Genomic DNA, 25,540 nt, shown 5'->3' with positions numbered 1-25,540 from the left:
GTATTGAGATAGAAAACATAAGAACATAAGAACATAAGAAATAGGAGCAGGAGTAGGCCAATCGGCCCTTCAAGCCTGCTCCGCCATTCAATAAGATCATGGCTGATCTGATCCTAACCTCAAATCTAAATTCATGTCCAATTTCCTGCCCGCTCCACGTAACCCCTAATTCCCTTTACTTCTAGGAAACTGTCTATTTCTGTTTTAAATTTATTCAATGATGTAGCTTCCACAGCTTCCTGGGGCAGCAAATTCCACAGACCTACCACCCTCTGAGTGAAGAAGTTTCTCCTCATCTCAGTTTTGAAAGAGCAGCCCCTTATTCTAAGATTATGCCCCCTAGTTCCAATTTCACCCATCCTTGGGAACATCCTTACCGCATCCACCCGATCAAGCCCCTTCACAATCTTATATGTTTCAATAAGATCGCCTCTCATTCTTCTGAACTCCAATGAGTAGAGTCCCAATCTACTCAATCTCTCCTCATATGTCCGCCCCCTCATCCCCGGGATTAACCGAATGAACCTTCTTTGTACTGCCTCGAGAGCAAGTATGTCTTTTCTTAAGTATGGACACCAAAACTGTATGCAGTATTCCAGGTGCGGTCTCACCAATACCTTATATAACTGCAGCAATACCTCCCTGTTTTTATTTTCTATCCCCCTAGCAATAAACGCCAACATTCCTTTGGCCTTCTTGATCACCTGCTGCACCTGCATACTAACTTTTTGATTTTCTTGCACTAGGACCCCCAGATCTCTTTGTACTGCAGTACTTTCCAGTTTCACGCCATTAAGATAATAACTTGCTCTCTGATTTTTCCTACCAAAGTGCATAACCTCACATTTTCCAATATTGTATTGCATCTGCCAAATCTCCGCCCACTCACCCAGCCTGTCTATATCCCCTTGTAGGTTTTTTATGTCCTCCTCACTCTCTACTTTCCCTCCCATCTTTGTATCATCTGCAAACTTTGATATGTTACACTCGGTCCCCTCCTCCAAATCGTTAATATAGATTGTAAAGAGTTGGGGACCCAGCACCGACCCCTGCGGAACACCACTGGCTACTGGTTGCCAGTCCGAGAATGAACCATTTATCCCAACTCTCTGCTTCCTGTTAGATAACCAATCCTCCACCCATGCCAGAATATTACCCCCAATCCAGTGATTCTTTATCTTGAGCAATAATCTTTTATGTGGCACCTTGTCGAATGCCTTCTGGAAGTCTAAATACACTACGTCCACTGGTTCCCCTTTATCCACCCTGTACGTTATATCCTCAAAGAACTCAAGCAAATTTGTTAGACATGACTTCCCCTTCGTAAAGCCATGCTGACTTTGTCCTATTAAATTATGTTTATCCAAATGTTCCACTACTGTCTCCTTAATAATAGACTCCAAAATTTTACCCACCACAGATGTTAGGCTAACTGGTCTATAATTTCCAGCCTTCTGCCTACTACCCTTTTTAAATAAGGGTGTTACATTAGCAGTTTTCCAATCTGCCGGGACCTTTGCCGAGGATCAGCCATGATCATATTGAAAGGCAGAGCAGGCTCAAAGGGCCGAATGGCCTACCCCTGCTTCTATTTTTCATCCACCAGCACAGATACTCACACCTCGCTGGGTCCTAGTAGTCAGTTAGTTGGGTAGGCACTTAGTGAGTCAACACACAAGTGAGCACAAGCAGACACTGGTGGCAGGGGCAGCTGTGGAGAGTCCACATCGGTGGGAGCACTCCTCTCTCGGCTCTGTTCAGCTGGACGCAGATGCTGAACCCCGGGGCCATCCTTTACAAGGAGAATGATCGAGGGACAGCAGCACATTTGCGAGGTACTGGAACAGATGCCACGTGTACTCTCCACAATAGTGCAGAGGATGGAGGAGTCCAACTCCTGCATTTGTGGAATGGTGGCACAGGTACGAGAGAGAATCTCTGAGATAGTGTTGCAGGGATGTGAGCAACTGTCTGTGAAATAGTGTTACAGGTAAGTGCGGGAATGTCTGCGATGGGGAGAAGGCTAGCCTCCGTTGAGCTTCAAGCACAGCTCATAAATGAGTCCATTCAGGCCCTGACAACGGCCGTTCAGACTCAGGGTGAACAACATTCTGCCGCCTTAGACAGGCAGACAGATACACAAGCACTGGCTTTAAGAGGCATCACACATGTCCTCCAAACTGTTGTCCAGCAGAGTGGTAGGAGTGATGTGTGCCTGGCCCAGGGGAGGGATGATGGCGAAAGCGGACATTGCCCCACTCTCAACCAGTACCTGCAATGCTGCCTCCTCTCCAGGTGGCCGAGTCTGCCCCTGCACAGGTGCAGGTGGAGCAGTCTTCGGCGGGGCCCTCACGGGCTCTGAAATCCAGAGGGCGTAGGCCCAAAGCATCTAAGCAGTCAGGGCGTGAACATAAGCAACCTGCCACTACCTCTGCTGCAGCCACAGGGGAAGCACCATGTAGAAGTAATCGTAAGAGAAAGGCGAAGGTTTTGTGAGCACGAAGGGGATGCACAAGGGTGTTTGACAGATGATCATGTTTTTCATTTATATTTGCTTTTGTTAAACTCACATTAAATGTTATGATTGTCACCACTACTGCCACGTCTTGCCCATTCTTGACTGGCTTTTGTGATAAGGCCCTTTCACGAGGTTCACCATGAACGGCGACACTTGATGCCACCCATTGGATCACTTTACAGTGGGTGTTTGTGTAGTTGCAGGACTGTTTTGTGCAGGGAGGGGTGGGCGGCCTGGTGTGGCCGCTGCTCTTTCCAGGTGGTCTGAGGACTGGACTCTTCACACTTTCTGATGTTAGGAGAACCGTTCACATATCAGTGATTCCCTGGCCTCACGAGCAGCCAGGTGAGGCGCTGCTCTGCCCATGGGTTCCTCCAGCTCCTCCTCCTCCTCCTCCTCAATGTGGATGGCAGATGTGGAGGGGGCCTCCTCATGCGGCACCCCTCTCTGTTGTGCCATGTTGTGCAGGGCACAACACACTACTATAATGCGTCCCACTCTGGTGCGTATTGAAGCGCTTCCCCATAACGATCAAGGCACCTAAATTGCATCTTGAGCAGCCCTATAGCTTGCTCAATTGTAGACCTGGTAGCGATGTGGCTGTTGTTTTATCGCTGCTGTTGCTCAGTAATGGGGTTCCTCAGAGGTGTCATGAGCCATATGTGCAGGGGGTATCCCTTGTCCCCAAGGAGACAGCCCTTAAGGGTGTTCGATGCGTGGAAGAGGGACGGGATGTTGGATTCCCTCAGAATGAAGGAATCGTAGCAGCTGCCAGGGAGTCTGGCACACACATGAAGGAATCTTTTGCGGTGGTCACAAACGAGCTGAGTGTTGATGGAGTGATACCTCTTTCTGTTGATGAACAGTCCTGGCTCGAGTGGAGGTGCTCGTATTGCTATATGGGTGCAATCGATTGCACCCTGTACCCATGGGAAGCTAGCCACAGAGTGGAATCCCACTGCCCTCTCCATCTGGCTGAGGACATCCATGGGGAAAATGACGTACTGCGCGATTCTGCGAAACAAGCCGTTGGTGACCTGCCTTATGTGCTTGTGTACAGATGACTGAGAGACCCCGGCGATGTCCCCATTGGAACCCTGGAATGATCCGGAGGTGAGGAAGTTGAGGGCAGTGGTGACTTTGACAGCGACGGGTAACGAGACGCTGCTTGGCCCAGCTGGGAGCAGTTTGGCATGAGGAAGGCTGCAGATGTCTGTGACTATCTGGCGACTCACTCTGATCCTCCGTATGCACTGCTCCTCAGAGAGGTCCAGGAAGCTGAGCCCCGGTCTGTAGACCCTGTGGCGAGGGTAGTGCCCCCTGCGACATCGCGCTCTCTGTTTTTGCCCTCTGTGCTCTTGTGCAGGTGCCTGTGGTGCAGCACTGTGTTGTGGAGCTCCAAGTGGCGGAAGTGCACGCCGTGCCTGGCGAGGCTGGTGATGTTGCTCGTCCTCGGATGTAGTGGTGAATGCAGCCATGGCGCCCCCCCCCCACCACCATCCTGATGGTGTGAGTTTGAGGGGGTCTGAAAAGTTGTTAAATATGTGTGAACAGAAGAATTGTGAATGGAAAGTAAGAATTTTCAGTGAAAACACAAAGATCCCTCAGCCAAAAGTTTGTGTGAAAGAACAGAGTGCCCTGCTGCAATAACTCACCTTTTCTCCCCATCTGTCAAACAAGCATCTGAATGTCCTGCTGGCTGAAACACGTCTGGTAGAACAAGGAGTGTTTCCCACAGCACGGGAAATATGCTGAGGATGTTTAAAAATCGGACCATTGCCTCAATGTCCCCAAAATTAAGTACTTCAAATAATTGAAGTATCTAACTAAGTATCTTAACTATCATCCCACTGGCTTTAATTGCTGGTGGAACTTCCGCATTCGGGAGGCAAGCGCGCACCCAGAAGCATCGGTGGGGAACGCGGAAGTCTGCGGGTTAGAACCGGGTTCCGAACCCACTTGGGATTGCCACGATTTTCAGAGACCCCCTTACCCTCAACGCACTCGCTACTTCACTCGAAAATCGAGCCCATTAACTCTGTTTCTCTCTCCACATATGCTGCTTGACCTGCTGAGTGTTTCCAGCATTTACTGTTTTTATTTCTAGTTTTAAACTGTTCAAAATTAAAGCTGCCTGAAGGTTTTGATAAAAATCCTTAAACTGTATTTTTGACTGAAGTGTGCTCTGGAATGTAAGTGCTCTCTGCTGATTTTAAAATTTCATCCCTTTATAATGGTTTTCTGCTCGTTTGGCAGGATAAATGACAGCAACAAATAGAGGAAAGCAAAAAGCTCCATTGTTTGATGAAGCAAACATGGAAGTGTTGCTGCAGGCTGTGGAGAGGCGGAAGGCAGTTTTGTACCCTGCATTGGGCAAAAAAGTCCGAATAACAGCTGGACACACAGCGTGGCAGCAGATAGCTGATGAACTGAGCTCCGCTACACTCTCCAATCAATGCATATGGATGCAGTGCTGGAAGAAGTTCACTGACCTCATCAGAAGGGGTAAGGGAGGGCACTGGATCGCTACTTTTCTCCCCAAGGAGAAGGTGATGTACTTTGTGTGCATGTCAAGAATTTTTCTCTCACAATCTCTCTTCTTTTGCAAGTGTCTTAAATCCTTCTGTCTTCATTCCTTTAAATCTTCTTTCAGTGCCATGCATTCTCACAGCACAAACAAGCCCAAGTCTAGAATACCCACGCTTCAATATCTCCTCATCTGCAGGTAGCATTTTTTCCTCTTACCAGCCCCCTTCTGACATGGGCTTCTTCAATGTCACTTCTCAGTATGTTATAACACTCATCCCTGTTTCATTTCCTACAGGAGAAAGCAGGTCACAACAGAGGACAACACCTGACAACTTGAGGAGGGGAAGTCTCCATAAGGCACCTCACGCACTTTGAGGAGCAGACCACCTCCATTCAAGGGCACCAAATCCTGGAGATTGTGGGAGAATGAAAAAGCCAAAGGGCAAGTCCCAGCAAGGGGTTAGTATCCCAAGGCTCCGTCCAGAATACCAGACTATAACATCCTATCTGAAGGACTGTTTCCACAAGCACTGGACACATGTGAAATCCTTGTCCATGTCATGTTAATATGGTTGTTCTAAGTTACTTATAGTCGCTCTGTCCTTTTTGAGTTCTGCAGGATCTCCTCAGGCTTCTAGAGCTGCCCCCTCCCAGGAGTCATCTGACACCAGCCCCTGGAGAAGGTGCCAAGGTAAGGGACATATCTTATATTGTGGTCCGTGTGGGAACCAATGATGTAGGTAAAGAAAAGCTTGAAGTCCTGCAAGATGAATTTAGGAGATTGGAAAACAAGTTCAGGAGCAGGACTCAGGATTATTTCCCCAGCCGGAGGATGCTAATGTACTGGCAAAACAGTTAAACAGGGAAATGACAAGATATTTAAACTAGGAACGGGGGAAGGGCTGGGAAAATAAAACCAACCAAGATCAGTTAATAGTGAAGGGAGAAATAGATGTGGATAATATTACAATTTAGCAAGAGGGGTATGGAGTTGAGAAATAAATTAAACAGATAAGTTATAAATGGGAAGACACTGATGTAAATGTAGGGAGTAGCTTAGACAAAAACAATCATGGGAAAAGAAATAATGTTAAAAAAAAACAAAAAAAGTTAAATGCATGTATTGCAATGAACAGTGTGAGAAATAAACTGGAGGAACTGGAAGAAATTATTTTACAGGAAGACCTAAACTTAATAGCAAACTGGACAAGGATGGAAAATAAACATATTGAGATTATAATATATTTAGGAGAGAAAGAAAAGATAAGAAAGGTGGTGGAGTGAAAATGTTGGTAGAAGAGGGAGAAAATGCTACAGACAAATAAAGGGCTTTTTACATTAGTAGGGGTGTATTACAGACCTCCAAACTGGGAAGAAATGAAAAAAGAAATCTGCAGTCAGATTAGAGAGATGATTAGGAATAACAAAATTATTGTTCTGGGAGATTATAATTATCCACTTAATGAGAGGGAGTAAATGGAGAAAAGGAAATGGAATTCCTAAAATGTATACAGGTCCCCTTCCTCAAACAGTATTTTAGTAGGCTGACATGGACAGGGACTTACATTGCTAGATCTAGCTATGAGCAATGAGGTAGATGAGTGATTGTGGGTGAACACCTTGGGAGTAGTGACCACGATATGATAAGGTTTAAGATCTAACTAGAAAGGGAAAAAGTCAGTACAAAAACAAGAACACCAGATTGGATTAGGGCAAATCTAAAGTGCCAAGTATGTCAAAAACAGATGACTGATTCATGTGCATTTCCAGAACTCTTTTCAATTGGAAGACTACAGTGCATCTCCCCTCGAAGATGCCAACCTGCAGCATTTCTAGAAGAGATGCATGAGGTTTCCTTCAGCAGTCCACATCTCTAACATTGGTTCATCCTAAGCACTCTTGGCTAGAACCATTGTGTAGGAGTGTGGGAAATATATTCAAAATCTTAACTTGAATCAGATAGAGCTTGACTTCAGAAAAGGTTTTCTGAATACCTTTAGAGACACAGTAACCATAGATATCGGCCAGGCAGTTAGACTTGGACTTATCTCAAGGAAAGACTTAAACTTTACTCTAAAACTAAACCTAAAACGTAAATGCATTTGAAACACACCTAGATGTGTGCTTTTGCATCAAGCAATCTTGTTTCAAAGCAATCTGAATTCAGTTTTCTCCATTTCTTCTAATTAAGGCAATCTGTAGAGATTATTGCATCTGATCCTAATGAAAAGAAAGACTTGCATTTATATAGTGCCTTTCACAAAGACAGGACATCTCAAAGAGCTTTACAGCCAATTAAGTACTTTTGAAGTGTCGTCACTGTTGTAATGTAGGAAACACGGCAGCACAATTTGTACACAAACCTTATCATATCGTGGTCACTACTCCCAAGGTGTTCACCCACAATCACTCATCTACCTCATTGCTCATAGCTAGATCTAGCAATGTAAGTCCCTGTCCATGTCAGCCTACTAAAATACTGTTTGAGGAAGGAGTCCTGTACACATTTTAGGAATTCCATTTCCTTTTCTCCATTTACTCCCTCTCATTAAGTGGATAATTATAATCTCCCAGAACAATAATTTTGTTATTCCTAATCATCTCTCTAATCTGACTGCAGATTTCTTTTTTCATTTCTTCCCACAGTTTGGAGGTCTGTAATACACCCCTACTAATGTAAAAAGCCCTTTATTTGTCTATAGCATTTTCTCCCTTTTTTACCAACATTTTCACTCCACCACCTTTCTTATCTTTTCTTTCTCTCCTAAATATATTATAATCTCAATATGTTTATTTTCCATCCTTGTCCAGTTTGCTATTAAGTTTAGGTCTTCCTGTAAAATAATAAGTTGTAATCTGATAATCTGTTTTTATAGTGATGTTGGTTGAGGGATAAATATTGGCCAGGACATCGGGGAGAACTCCCTTTTTCTTCAAATAGTGTCATGGGATCTTTTACGTCCACCGGAGAAGGCAGATGGGGCCTCGTTTTAACGTCTCATCTGAAAGACAGCACCTCTGACAGTGCAGCACTCCCTCAGTGCTGCACTGAAGTGTCATGCTAATTATGTGCTCAAGTCTCTGAAGTGGGACTTGAACCCACAACGTTCTGACTCAGAGGATAGCACTGAGCCATGGCTGGCATTTATCAGCTAATAGGCCTTGCCCTCCCAGATTACTTATCAATGATGGCTCAGATGCTACACTCCTTCCCAGATGACAAGCCAATGGGATTACCTTCTATTAGGTGGCAATAAGATACCAATTGGGTAAATTGAAGGCAGTTGTGAGGAACAGCCCACGAAAGAATTATTGGCCGAATGCACTGAAGAAGGAACTTTTATTGGTATAGTACCATATCATGTTCTCGGAATGTCTCAAAGCACTTTACGTTTAAAGTGCTGTCACTATGTTTATGTAGTTAAATGTGGCAGCCAAGTTGTGCACAGTAAGATCTCACAAACAGCAAATTAATAAATGACCAGATTGTCTGCTTTTGGTAGTTTAGGTTGAGGGAGTAATGTTGACCAGAGTAATGTTGACCAGATTATTGAGAGACCAGGTGATCTCCCTATTCTTCTTTGAATAGTGTGATGGGATCTTTTACGTCCACCTGAGCAGGCAAAGAGGGTCTCAGTTTACTCACACTGGGTACATTTCCATAGGTCATACAGATAAGTATAGAAATCTACGTTTCCCCCTTCACACCACCTAGAATAATTCCAGAGCTTAAGCCTTCACTATTCTACCCAGAAGCCCATTCCAGGTATTGATCATTCTTTGCTTGAAGAAGTACTGCGTGACAAGAGTTCTGAACTTCTTTTACCAGTCTGTACCTATGTCCCCTTGCCTTGCAATCATGGTTTAACTTAAAACAGTGAGTCCAGATTTACCTTATTTTCCTATATGCATCTGTATGATCTTTTCACCTTCTTTCAACATTGAGCAGTTTAAATGTTTCTAACCTGTCCTCATATCTCAGTCCCCTGACACTAGAGATCAGCCTTATGGCCCATTCCTGCACTGCCTTCAGGGCTTGGATACTTCCCTCATAGCTCCATAACCAGAAATTAGTACAGTACTAAACAGTATCAGCAAGGCAGTCTCAGGTTCATATTCTAATGGTTAAAACTAATTTAGGATTGATGATAGGAAGTTCTTCTTCACACAAAGTGTGATTAACACATGGAATGAAATTCCAGATAGGGTAGTAGAAGTGAAAACCCTGGAATCATTTAAGAAGCAACTGGATGCCATTATGGAAGGTAGAGTCTATCTGGAAAGAGCTAAAATGAGCCCAATGGCATTTCTCATCTGTATTTATCTTGTGATCATGATTTGGCAACATAGCTCAGTAGTCTGTTAGCTTTATTGATCACTGCTCCACTGATGACAGTCCTTGAGCTACTTCATTGAAGTGATCATTTTTTATAAATAAGCCTAGACTGTGAGTGTCAGCAGGAAATTTAACATTGTGGGGAGGGGAAGGAGAAAGGAGAAATGGAGTCCAGGTAAGCAAAGGCTGCCTCTAGATTTAATGATGCCTCCCTGGATGTACTGCTGGCTGTAGTGAGAGCTAGGAGGGAGGTAATGTTTCCAATGGATGGCAGGAACCTGGCTCTGTAACCAAAATGCTTGGCTGGAGGTGGCAGAAGAGGTAAGCAGCAGGAGCACGATGCCCAGGTCTTAGGTTCAGTGCAGGAAGCATTTTAATGACCTAACCAGATCAGGAAAAGTGAGTACACTTGCTTATTCACCCACATCCTGTGTTGTTCAACAACCCCCCCACACCCCCCCTCCCCGTCACTCTGTATTGGCACACTTATCCCATCACATAACTCCTCACACCCACTTAAGTATCAGCAGTAACAACCATCCTTCACTTTCTATGCATGTCCTCAACTGTTCATTTATTCACCTACCACTGCCACTCACCCCAATCCTAATGCAACGTGATGTATCTGTCTAATAGACACCCTCTGATGCATCTCTTTCATGGTCAGCCTCACCCAGAGCAGTGCATCCATTGGGTGAATACATCACCTTCAGTCACTCACAGGTCTGTTCTTTCTCCCCTTTTCGGAGAAGAGAACGCAAAACTCAAAGTAGAAGAGCAGAACTGGAGGTGGCCCTCCACAAATAGTGGAGGTGACAGACGTGGAGGAGGAGGCCACGGAAATAAGTCGGACCAGCTTATGCCTATCCATCAGAGATGGAGAGGATGACAACCCGCAGATGGCTGGTGACAGAACTTTAACATCCTTCACACACATGATGAATTGATTTTATCAATGATGTAACTGTGCCAGACCTCAGTGTGGCCATTGTAAAATTGTCACTTTTGCGATGAATCATTAATATCGCTTTCTGTTGTCTTCAGGGCCTTCATGCCATCACAAGCAATCAGCGGAAATGGAAGAACGTGCTTCCTCAAAGGCGCTCATTTCTTCTGAGGGCAAACTGTCACAGGACGTACAGCCCTGCACCAGCGCAGATACTTGCACTTTGGTGGGTCCTGTTAGCCAGTTAGTTGGGTTGTCACCTGGTGATTCACCACTCACAAGAAGAGCATGAGCAGACGCTGGTGGCATGGGCAGCTGTGGAGAGTCCGCGTCGGGGGACGCACTCCTCTCCAAGCTCTTCTCAGCTGGACATAAATGCTGAAACCCGGGGACCATCATTGAGAAGGAGAATGATAGAGGTGCAGCAGCAACTTTGTGAGGTAATGGAAAAAGTGCCACGCAAACTCTCCACAATAGCAGAGAGGATGGAGGAGTCCAACTCCATCGCTAGTGGATTGATGACATAGGTAAGTGCGAGAATACCTGCAATGGAGAGAATGGAAGCCTCCATTGAGCTTCAAGCACGGCTCTCAAATGAGTCCATGCAGGCCCTGACAACTTGTCTGCCACCTTAAACAAGCAGACAGATACTTTAGCTGTGGACTTACAACGCGGTACACCTGCTCATCAACCCGCTGGTCAGCAGAGTGGTGGGAGTAATTTTGCACTGACCCGGGAGAGGGATGATGGCGAAAAGGGACATGGAAGTGGGGATTCCACTCAAAGCGCTCCCACATCTCACCAATTGCCCCCTCAATCAGTACGTGACATGCTGCTTCCTCTCCCGATGGTCAAGTTTGCCCCTGCACAGGTGCAGGTGGAGGAGTCTTTGTCAGGGCCCTCACGGGCTCTAAAACCCAGAGGTCGTGGGCCGGGAGCATCTCAGCAGTCAGGGCAGGGATCTGAGCAGCCTTCCACTGCCTCTGCTGAAGCCACAGGGGATGCACCACATAGAAGTAGGAAGAGAAAGGCTAAGCAATTGTAATTCACCAAGGGTATTCACAAGGGTGTTTGACGAGCTGACAATATAAATTGTTAATTTATATATTTTTGTTGTTATGGAGCATTAAATTTAATCATTACCACCACCACTGCCACATCGTGGCCATTATTGAGTCCCTTTTGTGAATTCGCCCTTTCATGTGCTTCATCATGAATGCCAAGACATGATGCCACCCACTGGGCATGTGTGCAATGGGTGTATGCATGGTTGAAGGACTGTTATGTGCAAAGGGAGGGAGATGGGGTTGGTGGTGGTCGTTCCAGGCGACCTGAGTATTTCAAAGCCTTCAATTTGCACATCTCATTTTGAGAGCCTGTTAGAGATGAGGGCATCCTCAACGTGCACGGTTGCTCTGGCGATGAATTCTCCATCTACATTTTCCTCCTCCTCAGATGTACTGTGGAATACATCCACTGCACCCCCATATCTTGATTTTGTCAGTTTGAGGGGCTCCAAAATGTAGGTAAATTTGTCTGAACACAATGGGCTCGATGTTAGCAGGGCTGCGGGTTTGCGGCGGGGGGGCTATTGGGCGCGTGGGTAACCACTGCTGATCTGCGCATCGGGTGGGCTGCGCATGCGCAGTAAGATCTGTCAGCTGGAGGCGCTCTATTTAAAGGGGCAGTCCTCCACTGACAGATGCTGCAACAAATAGAAAAAATTACAGCATGGAGCAGCCCAGGGGGAAGGCTGCTCCCAGTTTAATGATGCCTCACTCCAGGTATCATTAGATGGGGTGAGGAGGAGGGGGAGGACAGAGATCTTCCCCCCGGCGGGCGGGAGGAAGTGGCCTGCCTCTGCCACCAGGAAGGCCTGGCTCGAGGTGGCAGAGGAGGTCACCAGCACCACCAACATATCGCCCACCTGCATACAGTGCAGGAGGCGCTCCAATTACCTCAGTAGGTCAGCCAAAGTGAGTACACTTACTCATTCCCCTACACCCCATCTGCCACATCACCACCCCCACCCCACATCTCCTTCTGCACTGCCAACACTACTCTGTCACATCACCCCTCATACCCACTCAAAGCTCATCCTCATCTTACCTGCACTTACTCACCTCACCAGTACTCATCCCGCCACTACCACTCAACCCAATCCTCATACAATCTCATGGCTCTATCTCATACTCACCCTCTCGTGCATCTCTTTCACGGTCAGCCTCACTCAACCTGCCACTACCTGTGCTGCAGCCACAGGGCATGCATCACATATGTGCAGTAGGCAGCGTAAGACAAACGTGTCGTGAGCATGAAGGGGATGCACAAGGATGTTTGAGGGTTTTTACTTATATTGAATTTCTGACCAACTCACATCACATATTATATTGGCACCACTACTGCCACGTCTTTGCGAATCTTGTCTAGTTTGTGCAATAATGCCCTTTCCTGAGGATCACAATGAAGACCCACAACTGATGCCACCCATTGTGTCACTGCAGAGTGGGTGTAGGTTTATTTGCAGGGCTCTTTTATGCAGAGGACTGAGAAACGTCGGCGATGTCCCCGGTGGCACCCTGGAAGGATCCGGAGGAGAAGTTGTTGAGGGCAGTGGTGACTTTGACAGCGACAGGTAAGAAGATGGTGCTCGGGCCAGCCGGGAGCAGCTCGGCATGAAGGAGGCTGCAGATGTCCACGACTACATGTCGAGTGACTCTGAGCCTCCGTGTGCACTGCTGCTCAGAAAGGTCCAGGAAGCTGAGCCTCGGTCTGTAGACCCTGTGGCGAGGGTAGTGCCCTCTGCGACGCATCTCTCTCTGCGGTTGCCCTCCCTCCTGCTGTACAGGTGGATGTGTCACAGCACTCCGTTGTGGAGCTCCACGTGTCAGAGGTGGACGGCGTGGCCGGCGAGGCTGGTGATGCTGTTTGCCCTCCGAGGAGGTCATGACAGCAGCTACAGCAGCCCCCATCTGGAAGATGTACATCTGAGGGGGTCCGCAAGGTAGGTACATGTCTCTGGACCCCGGGGTAACTGTGCAAGTTGGTGAATTTTCTTGTCAGGAGGAGGGTGGTGGAGGCCAAACTTTGTCCCAAGTGACAGAGTGGCCTCCTGCAATGAGTGAGGGTCCCCCCCCCCCCACCTGTCAAATGGACCTTTGTAGCTGCCACAGGCTGACAGCTGCAACAGGTCCATTTCAACTGGGACTGTTTCCCACAGTATGGGAAACAGTCCCAGTTGTCAATAAAATCCCACCCCTCCTCACATATTCACTTAATCAGGTCTGTTAATGACCTGAAAGACCAAGGTAAATACTGTTAAGTGGAACCCCGCTGGCTTTAATTGCCTGCGGGATTCCCACATGCGGGAGCTGCGCATGCACGTCGGCGGGTCTGTGGGGAACCCGGAAGTGGGCGGGTTGGAGCCGGGCTCCAAACCCGCTCCGGGATTCCCCGATTTTCGGAGCCCCCCCGCCAGGAACGCACCCGATAGCGGGTGCTAAAATGAAGCCCAATAATTTTCAGTCTCAACAATGAAATCTCAGTCTAAACACGAAGAACTCCCAGCCAAACGTTTGCCTGAGAGAACTGAGTGCCCAGCTGCAATGCCTCACCTTTTATCCAGATGTGTCAATCATTGGTTTAAAGGGCCAAATGAGGGTCAGCTGCAACTCACCTCCATTTCAATGGCGTGTTTCAGAAGCCACGGGAGACACGTTCAGGAGTAGAGAAGTCCGTTTCTGTTGTAGAATCAATAAAAAGTTAAGTATCTAAAGTGTTCCAACTGCCTGAATTGGCCCTTTAAATACCAGCTTGCCGGCTATAAGTGGGGACGGGACTTCTAGGTTTCCTAATGTGCCTGGATTAAAGCCGAAAGTGGGCGCGTTGGAGCCGGGATGCAGTCCCGCTCCAAAAAACTGCTACTTTAATCTCCCACTCGCCCCCAACCCACCCATTCTTGGGGGTTAAAATTACCCCCAAGGAATCAAGCTGAGAACTTCCTAATCTGTATGTCTCAATACACCGCCGCGTGGCGCATTTACCCACTCAGCCACTGGAGGAGCCAAAAATGTTTTCTGTTTGTTGTCAAGTCCCATTTACAGCTATGTCTTTTTAACATGCACAGATGGGGAACTGGGTGGTGCAGTAGCTTAGACACTGGCCTTTGACTTTAAAAAAAATTCTCAGGATGTGGCTGACACTGGCAAGGCTACATTTATTGCCAAACCCTAATTGCACTGAGACAGTGGTGGTGAGCCTTCACCTTGAACTACTGCAATCCTTGTAGTGCTGGCACTCCCACAATAGTGTTAGTTAGGTAAGGAATTCCAATATATTGACCAAATGACGATGAACGGATGGTAATATATGTCCAAGTCAGGAAGGTGTGTGACTTGTGGGAATCAAGGGATATGGTAGGAAAGTGGAGTTGAGGTGGAAGATCAGCCATGATCTTATTGAATGGCGGAACAGGCACGATGGGCCGTATGGCCTATTCCAGTTCCTATTTCTTATGTTGTGGTTTGCTCATCCAGGCGAATAGTGAGCATTCCATCATCCTCCAAATTTGAGCCTTGTAGATAGTGGAGAGGCTTTGAGGGGTCAGGAAATTAGACACTCAGTCGACCCTGCAAAGTCCTCCCCACTAACATCTGGGGACTTGTGCCAAAATTGGGAGAGCGGTTCCACAGACTAGTCAGACAACAGCCTGACATAGCCATACTCACAGAATCATACCTTTCAGCTAACGTCCCAGAATCTTCCATCACCATCCCTGGGTATGTCCAGTCCCACCTGCAGGACAGACCCACCAGAGGTGGCGGTACAGTGATATATAGTCAGGAGGGAGTGGTCCTGGGAGTCCTCAACATTGATTCCGGACCCCATGAAATCTCATGGCATCAGGTCAAACATGGGCAAGGAAACTTCCTGCTGATTACCCTCTACTGCCCTCCCTCAGCTGAGGAATCAGTCCTCCTCCATGTTGAGCACCACTTGGAGGAAGTGCTGAGGGTAGCAATGGCACAGAATGTACTCTGGGTGGGGGACTTCAATGTCCATCACCAAGAGTGGCTCGGTAACACCACAACTGACCGAGCTGGCCAAGTCCTGAAGGACATAGCTGCCAGTCTGGGTCTGCGGCAGGTGGTGAGCGAACCAACGCGAGGGAGAAATCTACATGACCTCATGCTCACCAATCTACTTGTCGCAGATGCATCTGTCCATGACAGTATTGGTAGGAGTGACCGCCGCACAGTCCTTGTGGAGACGAAGTCCCGTCTTCACACTGAGGATACCATTCAACGTGTTTTGTGGCATTACCACCGTGCTAAATGGGATAGATTCAGAACAGATCTAGCAGCTCAAAACTGGGCATCCATGAGGTACTGTGGGCCATCAGCTGCAGCAAAATTGTATTCCGGCACAATCTGTAACCTCATGGCCCGGCATATTCCTCACTCTACCATTACCAACAAGCCAGGGGATCAACCCTGGTTCAATGAGGAGTGTAGAAGAGCATGTCAGGAGCAGCACCAGGTATACCAAAAATGAGGTGCCAACCTGGTGAAGCTACAACTCAGGACTACATGCATGCTAAATAGCGGAAGCAACATGCTATAGACAGAGCTAAGCGATTCCACAACCAACGGATCAGATCAAAGCTCTGCAGTCCTGCCACATCCAGTCGTGAATGGTGGTGGACAATTAAACAACTAACAGGAGGAGGAGGCTCTGTAAACATCCCCATCCTCAATGATGGCAGAGTCCAGCACGTGAGTGCAAAAGACAAGGATGAAGCTTTTGCAACCACCTTCAGCCAGAAGTACCAAGTAGATAATCCATCTCGTCCTCCTCCCAATATCTCCACCACCACAGAAGCCAGTCTTCAAACAATTTGATTCACTCCACGTGATATCAAGAAACGGCTGAGTGCACTGGATACAACAAAGGCTATGGGCCCAGACAACATCCTGGCTGTAGTGCTAAAAACTTGTGCTCCAGAACTATCTGCGCATCTAGCCAAACTGTTCCAGTACAGCTACAACACTGGCATCTACCCGACAATGAGGAAAATTGCCCAGGTATGTCCTGTCCACAAAAAGCAGGACAAATCCAATCCAGCCAATTAGCGCCCCATCAGTCTACGCTCAATCATCAGCAAAGTGATGGAAAGTGTCGTCGACAGTACTGTCAAGTGGCACTTACTCACCAATAACCTGCTCACCGATGCTCAGTTTGGGTTCCGGCAGGACCACTCCGCTCCAGACCTCATTAAAGCCTTGGTCCAAACATGGACAAAAGAGCTGAATTCCAGAGGTGAGGTGAGAGTGACTGCCCTTGACATCAAGGCAGCATTTGACCAAGTGTGACCCCAAGGAGCCCGAATAAAATTGAAGTCAATGGGAATCAGAGGGAAAACTCTCCAGTGGCTGGAGTCGTACGTAGCACAAAGGAAAATGGTAGTGCTTGTTGGAGGCCAATCATCTCAACCCCAGGACATTGCTGAGTTCCTCAGGGCAGTGTCCTCGGCCCAACCATCTTCAGCTGCTTCATCAATGACCTTCCCTCCATCATAAGGTCAGAAATGGGAATGTTCGCTGACGATTGCACAACGTTCAGTTCCATTCGCAAACCCTCAGATAATGAAGCAGTCCGTGCCCACATGCAGCAAGATTTGGACAACATCCAGGCTTGGGCTGATGAGTGGCAAGTAACATTCACGCCAGACAAGTGCCAGGCAATGACCATCTGCAACAAGAGAGAATCTATCCACCTCCCGTTGACATTAAAAGGTATTACCATCGCCGAATCCCCCACCATCAACATCCTGGGGGTCACGATTGACCAGAAACTTAACTAGACCAGCCACATAAATACTGTGGCTACAAGAGCAGGTCAGAGGCTGGGTATTCTGCGGTAAGTGACTCATCGCCTGATTCTGCAAAGTCCATCATCTACATTTCCACTATCTACAAGACACAAGTCAGGAGTGTGATGGAATACTCTCCACTTGCCTGGATGAGTGCAGTTCTAACAACACTCAAGATGAAGCTCGACACCATCCAGGTCAAAGCAGCCCGCTTGATTGGCACCCCATCCACCACCCTAAACATTCACTCCCTTCACCACCGGCGCACCGTGGCTGCAGTGTGTACCATCCACAGGATGCACTGCAGCAACTCACCAAGGCTTCTTCGACAGCACCTGCCAAGCCCGCGACCTCTACCACCTAGAAGGACAAGGGCAGCAGGCATATGGGAATAACACCACCATCCCGACTTGGAAATATATCGCCGTTCCTTCATCATCGCTGGGTCAAAATCCTGGAACTCCCTACCTAACAGCACTGTGGGAGTACCTTCACCTCACGGACTGCAGCGGTTCAAGAAGGCAGCTCACCACCACCTTCTCAAGGGCAATTACGGATGGGCAATAAATGCCGGCCTTGCCAGCGACGCCCACATCCCATAATTGCAGAATACCCAGCCTCTGCTCTGCTCTTGTCACCACAATGTTAATTTGGCTGGTCCAGTTCAGCTTCTGGTTAATGGTGACCCCCCCACATCAGGATGCTGATGGTGGGGGCTAGGTGATGGTGGTGCCATTAAAGGTCAGGGATTGATGGCTGGGATTTCTTCTGTTCAAGATGGTCATTAGCTGGCACTGATGTGGTGCAAATGTTGTCTGACACTTGTCAGCCTGAATGTTATCCAGGTCATTCTTTAGGCTGGCATGGGCTGCTTCACTGTCAGAGGAGCTGTGAAAGGAGTAGAATTCTGTGGAACACAGCCCCATTCCTGATCTTATGACAGATTGATGAAATAGCTGATAATGGTTGGCTGGGACAAAGATGCTTCCCTGACGATGTCTTGTGACTACGAATGGTCTCTGACAACCACAACCATCTTCCCTTTTGTCAGGCATGACTCCAGCCATGCTTGTGATTGTTGAAAGCTGCCTTTATATTGAGGGCAGCTACTCTCACCTCTCCTCTGGCATTCAGTTCATGTGTCCATGTCTGGGAATTAGGTTCCAATCTAGCTCAGACTAATGAGATGAAAGTCTCCTCCGTCTACTGGTTATAAGGGTCCTATGGTGCATGAGCTTGGACAGTCTTAATCTAATGCCTCATGGACAAGCCCGCAGCGCAAAACTGCTCATAATTTGGCACTCATTGGAAATCTTACTGATAGTAAGAATGGCTAGCATAGTAGAATGGAAAAGTGGTGTAGTATCAGGTGCTCTTGTGAGGTTGAAGTTAAGGCCATTGTTGGGACAAGGTAGAGGGAGCTTTCTGTGCATCTAGCTGTGCTATACCTGACACGAGAGTGCTTAATGCTGAGACATTAAATATGCCTCATCTTGCTAAGCATAATATATACTTTTAAAAGTGCAGATCCTTAAGGTGGAGTGAACAGTTAAGATTTTGAGCATGCTATTTGGAAATTCCTAGGAGGTAAATCAGAATGAAGCTTCTTTCTTTTAAAATAAAAATCCATTGTGCTTATTAACTCCTGTGCAATTAGTAATTATAGAAATTATTGAAGTTTTTGATGAATTTTTTTCAGTAAATCTCAGAACTCAACCTGAATTACCTCTGCTAAATGAATGCTTTTGTCTCTATAGAAAAGCAGAGCAATTACTGATTATTAGCAATTATTTCGAATCCTTGTCTACTTCACCCACTCATTCCCAGAGGCCAGTAACAACGTGACAGTGATTGTGAGCTTTGCATATTCTCCTAAAGATAGGGAAATAACGTTGGAAGCTTTTGTCCAAGTCATTTACATATATTAAAAATGAGTGATGAATTGGAACTATTTCTTCAGTAGAATTTATTCAAAACATATCATGTAGGATTTTAGTACCTGAAAAACATGAGGTCAGAGGGAGATTCTGAAATGTTAGAACTTTAAGACAATGACACCTTTAATTTTGAATGTGGTATGGCATTATACTACATGGCATATTGCACTAGTGAAGGAGGATCATTATAGCAGTTTATTCAGATGAATAAAAGAACTACCATAGTATATCACTGGAGTGACATTGCATTTGTTCCATTGAAGATCAAATTCAACCATTTATTTCTAGCATCAGGCTATTCAATAACACTTTATAGCTATAAGTTGTCACAATGTAGTGAATTGAATTCATAAGGGCTGATTTGAAGTAGGCAGCAACTTGGGAACAATTGTAATGGTAGTTTTGAGGATACAAAACACCCGATTCTGAGTGAGTTTAAGTTTCAGGCTCTGACCGTTTCATTTAGTAGCTTAACTAATGGAAAGGAGAAAAAGTGGCAAACCACTGCAAAAAGCTCATAAAAACTAATTTAAGAAGTGGCAAAACAAATTAAATAACTCTTTAATAGTTTGTCAGTAGTTTCTCCCTGAAATTGTGTCTATTTTGTATGTTAAAAGGCATAAAGTTTGAGAGCCTGAGCAGAAAGACCGGAGTGCGTGAAGGCACTTTATAACTCCTTTAAACCGATAGCAGTGTAAGAGGCTTCATTGCTGGACATCAGTTCAAGAAAAGCGGAAACAATTTCTTTCTGCAGCTTTCCAAATTCTCAATCACAACACTTGCAGCACAATCAGTTACAGCTGATTCCTTCAGAAAATCATAGTGATTTCCAAATTGTGTTTTTTTAAGTATATTATGAACTTATATTTATAGAGATTACCAGGTAAACATAATTGTGCCAGTTATGAATTCATTAGAACAAAGCAGAAGTTTATTCATACTCCTGTGACTCAGCCAACGTTGTCTACCTCATACGTTGCAGGAAAGGATGCCCCAGAGCATGGTACATTGGCGAGACCATGCAGACGCTGCGACAACGGATGAACGGACACCGCGCAACAATCGCCAAACAGGAGGGTTCCCTCCCAGTCGGGGAACACTTCAGCAGTCATGGACATTCATCCACCGACCTTCGGGTAAGCGTACTCCAAGGCGGCCTTCGAGACACACGACAACGCAAAATCGTCGAGCAGAAATTGATAGCCAAGTTCCGCACCCATGAGGACGGCCTCAACCGGGATCTTGGATTCATGTCACGCTACACGTTACCCCACCAGCGAACAAATGTTATCTGTTTTTAATATAATGGGTCATTTGCTGGCTCTCTCTGCCTTCCGGATGTTTCTGCCTCTCTCTGTGTTTTTTTTTCTCTTTTTTTTCCCTGTTTGTTTTTTTGTTGAATGTGTATTCGGAGGTTCTGCAGGTAACACCTCTCTGTCTGAACACGGTGATTGCCTTGGCAACGGGCAGTTGCAGGGGCAGTCTGTAAACACCATGTATTGTTCAATATGTATAAATGCGTAGGCTTCAAGGAGATCTTGAAACATTTACCTGAGGAAGGAGAAAATCTCCGAAAGCTTGTGAATTTAAAATAAAATTGCTGGACTATAACTTGGTGTTGTAAAATTGTTTACAATTGTCAACCCCAGTCCATCACCGGCATCTCCACATCATTTATAAAAGTAGTGTTAGGAATTGCACCTTAACCTATCCAATGCTTTTTGGCAGCTATATACTGCACATTGATTACAAACAGCTGCTTGATGAGTGAGAATAATAAGCTAAATGAGTTTGTTGAAAACCCACACTGTAATGTTTTGACCTTGTTCTTATGTCAACAACGTAAAAATTAACTCATTCACAGAGATAAAGTTTGTGTATCAATATGTGGCCCACTGGATTGTTTGAAAAGGGCTACTGAACTTAAATGCACAGTATTGCCATTGACCATGGTGTGAAACCTGGGGTTCACACAGAAAACTGAACAAATTCCAGGCCTTGGACTTCTGTTTTACAAATCAGACATTCTTTTGTTTGCTATTTAATGGAGGCATTAATCCATTTATTTTATATTAGCAATAGTATGTTATTACTCAGAGTTAAATTTCAAGGCATTCGTGCACAGTTTACATTTTAGACATTTCCTGACAACTGGCTCAAAAACTGAATAATCGGGTCCAAAACTGGAGAGTAGCTATTTTTAAAATTATGTTGCACCAAAAAGAGACTGTTTCCCAGAGCTGTTTGTGCAGAGCTAGAAATACCAGCCTGAGTTTGCAGAGGGAGCTGTTGGCCTGTTTGTTTTTGTTCTGTTAATCTGTCATCTCTAGATGGATTTGCACTGTGGGATTCAGTGATTTAGTGCTATTGTACTGAACAGCACATTGTACTGGACACATCAACACAAGTCCTAATATGAAAGTATGATTTTAAAGATTGTTCCATTCAGATATTTATCTGTTGAATACCATTGTAGCATTCACAGTTCAGTTAGAAGATTAAAGACTAAACAAGCTGGAGTTCTTTTCTCTGGACAATTGGAGACTGAGAGATTAACTAAAAAAGGTCTTTAAAATTATGAAGGGGTTCAATAGGGTGAATGTAGAGAGAATGGGCTATAAAATGGGCTGAATAGCGCCCATTTTCTAGGCGCTTCGCGGCCTCCTAAGGACCCAAAATGACGTGTGGAATGCGTGTGCATACTTCTAGCGTGACGTGCGCCAGATGCCATCTTGGTAAAGGCATTTGCGCTCGCGCAAATAACAAACACCAGCGGCATGTAAAGTAGGGAGAATATGTGGTAGATCTGTATGTAATGCTGATTTAAAGGGACAGATGCAATGTTGGAACTCAACCACGCACAGCTGAACAGGTCGTAAACAGCATGGAGGAACCCCCACCCCCCACATCCCAACCAGCGCTATTTAAAGGGATCATGCAGGAGTTACAGTTGCTGTATTATTGCTTCTGGCTGCTGATGCATTTGTACCTGTTTTTGGAGGTCTCCTATACTTGAATACTAGGACTAGGGGACATAGCCTAAAAATTAGAGCCAGGACTTGCAGGAGCAAAGGGTGGTAGAAGTTTGGAATTCTCTTTCGCAAACAGCAGTTGATGCTAGCTCAATTAGTAATTTTAAATCTGAAATTGATAGATTTTTGTTAACCAAAGGTATTAAGGGATATGGGGCTAAGGCAGGTATATGGAGTTAGGTCATAGATCAACTATGATCTTGTTGAATGGCGGAACAGGTTCGAGGGGCTAAATGGCCTACTCCAACCTTCCTATGTTCCTATAATAACGTTTCAATACTCTACAGGGATTGTGCTGGCTAGCTGACAGGCAACAGCAAGGGCACTGGCAGAGTGGCAGGGGTGGGACAGGAATGCTGTCAAACTGAGAGAGGACAGCAGGTTCATGTTCCACGGAGCCACTGCCACTTGCTGTCTCCTGTTATGCGCCACCGTCTCCTGCAAGAAAGCGGGACGTGTGCCTGTGAGCGTCCTGCAGGATGTTTGGGCGATGTGCCTGTCATGGTTGAATAGCTGCCAGTGTGTGTGACCTGTGAGTTGTGGGTGTGCGGCTTGCCACAATGGTAATGTGTGAGGGTGAGAGGAAGCATCTGATTAGAAGGGTTGAGTACTGATTGAAAGAGTTTGTTGGTATGTTGGTGATGGGGGATGTAGTGCGTGCAGTGCGTGCGGCTAGTGGTGCAGTTGGTAGGAGATGCCCCATAACAGTTGACCTCACTCACCTTGACCACTCATGTCAAAGTATTGAACTTCTTCCTGCACTGCATCCATGTTCATGGTGCTATGAGCCTGTCATTGATTTTGTCCCCTATTTCCTCCCACTGCCTCGGGAGCATATGTCTGGAGGGCCTCTTGCACCCCCCCCACCCCCCGCCAAGGATATAGGATGCCCCTCCTTCTGTCCACCTCTTGCACGAAGACCTCTAGTGCATCATCAGAGAACCTTGGTGCACGCTCTCTCGCAGGTCCTATACAAACTCAGATCGGCAGATTGGTGAGGTCTGACGTGCAGATTGGAGGGTGTAGGATTTAGTAGTGTGCAACCTTTATTCAATGTTTTAACATAACTCAACAGTTTGTAAATATAGGGATGGGACCTGCATCTGTGTTTTATGTGTGCGATGTCTAATCTTCGTTCAGACTCTGTGCTGACCTGTATCTTATATTTTGCAAATTAGAGGTGCAGGCTGTCTAAGTGGTGCTAACCACTCGTGTAATATTGGGGCCTACTGTTGGTGAGCAGCCACTCAACAGCACAGGTAGACCTGGCTGTTCGCAGATATCAGGTAAATGACCAGGCAGCAGGAATGTTACATGCTACCTGCATCTCAACGACCGGGCGTGGGTTAATCGCATGCTGCAACCCCTGCGCCCGGTTTTGGGCATTATCCAATTAAACTCCCAATGTTTCCACTTGTGGGGGAGTCCAAAACTCGGGGCCATAAATATAAAATAGTCACTAAGAAATCCAATAAGGAATTCAGGAGAAACTTCTTTACCCAGAGAGTGGTGAAAATATGGAACTTGCTACCACATGGAGTAGTTGAGGCAAATAGCATAGATGCATTTAAGGAGAAGCTAGATAAGTACATGAGGGAGAAAGGAATAGAAGGATATGGTGATAGGGTGAGATGAAGTATGGTGGGAAGAGGTTCATGTGGAGCATAAACTCCGACATAGACCAGTTGAGCCAAGTGGCCTGTTTCTATGCTGTAAATTCTATGTAAATTGCACTCTTCATAAGAAGGGCGATTTTTTGCTTCAGTTATTATTTTCCAAATTCAAGTTTAGAATTTGGGCTTAAAAAATCAGATCAGAAAATTGGTGAATTGTTTTTTACTTTCTGAACATTCACATATAACTGAGTTAAAACTCTTTGAAATCAGGATTTGGGAAGGCCAAATGTAAACCTATGTTTGTGACCCTTTCCCAATAACTGGATAAACACAAGGCAAAGACAGATTACAGCTTCTCAAAGTGCAGATACCTGAAATAGATTAAATGAAACCTAAATGGCACAACACAGTCTTACAAAATTACTTCTGTAGAGTGTTATGTTTTCCTTTAGTGTGAACAAGTATGGGGTCAATCCAAGTTTATTGCTTTAGAATCAAAGTGGGGTAGGAATCAGATTGCATTTGATGCAATTTAAAAACCATATAAGTATATTTTTAAAAAAAATATTCATAAACATAAAACTAGCTTTCCACCATTAGTTACTTAATTTTTTCAACATAATTTTCTTCCACTCTCTCATGAAAGTGATGACTCATGCTAAGGGAAGATCTTGGCCAGTCTGGAAAAGCTTTAAATGAATGTTGTATTTGTACAGCTATCGACTGTTGCAAAATCTATCTTGCAATATAACCAGGTGAGATTCAACATGAAGTGAAAGTTTATGGAGACACTGGGAGTCATTTTAATCTTTTTTCCGCCCATAAAAAATAAAATTACCCCCACAAGATCGTCCGGTACCCAACAGTAATTACCAAACAGTAATTGCTGTTTGTTTCCTGGGAACATTACTGAAACATTTCCTGGATTTCAAGGCAAGCATGTACACTCCAAAAGCTTTGGGTATTTTGGAATCACCCGTGAGAGTAATTCTGAAATAGCATTTTATTATCCAATTGCCTTCAATGGAAGTGGTTCTGTAATACCTTCATCACCTTCCAGAAATTATAACTCATTCAAAATGCAATGTTGTGTGTCTTTGCCTGCATATAGCCCACACTACTATCACCCCCATCCTTGCCAAGCTCCACTGGTCCCCTGTGCTCCAGTGAGTTGACATTAAGATCCTCATCTTCACTTGCAAATCTCTCCCTGAGCTTTCACATCAGTGATCTTCACCCGCCACTTCTCCAATGCAATTTTACTCCTTGTGCCTCTGGAACTCTCTCCCTAAATACCTTCCATCTTTCCACATTCCTCTCTTCTTTCAAAAAGCCTTCCAAGAACCATACTTTTTAAACTGGGCTTATAGCTTCCCGCACCAGCTATTTTCTTCCCGTTTGGTTTCTACTATTTTCTGCTACCCTATAAAGCACTGAGATATCGTTCTGTGTATGATAAACACTATAGAAATGCAAGTCATTGTTGTGCACAAATGTATATCAGAGGCCGGGTATTTCCCATAAAGGGAAAGGACAATTCAAGGAAGAATTGTCTCCTGGCAACCAGTCTCAGCGCAGCATTACCAGATTGCTTGGTCAGATTCTTGGTTACAATCAGTGTGTGGCTAGAACAATGAGTTAGGTAGAAAACAGAAAGATATGACCACCTGTGAACAAACCAAGAATGTAAATGTTAAAAAATAAACAGAACATAGATATCAACTGATGATTATAATGTAGTTGTATACACTCATT

The sequence above is a fragment of the Heptranchias perlo genome, chromosome 1, assembly GCF_035084215.1.
Source record: "Heptranchias perlo isolate sHepPer1 chromosome 1, sHepPer1.hap1, whole genome shotgun sequence".
Classification (NCBI taxonomy): Eukaryota; Metazoa; Chordata; class Chondrichthyes; order Hexanchiformes; family Hexanchidae; genus Heptranchias; species Heptranchias perlo.
This window is presented reverse-complemented; position numbering follows the sequence as displayed.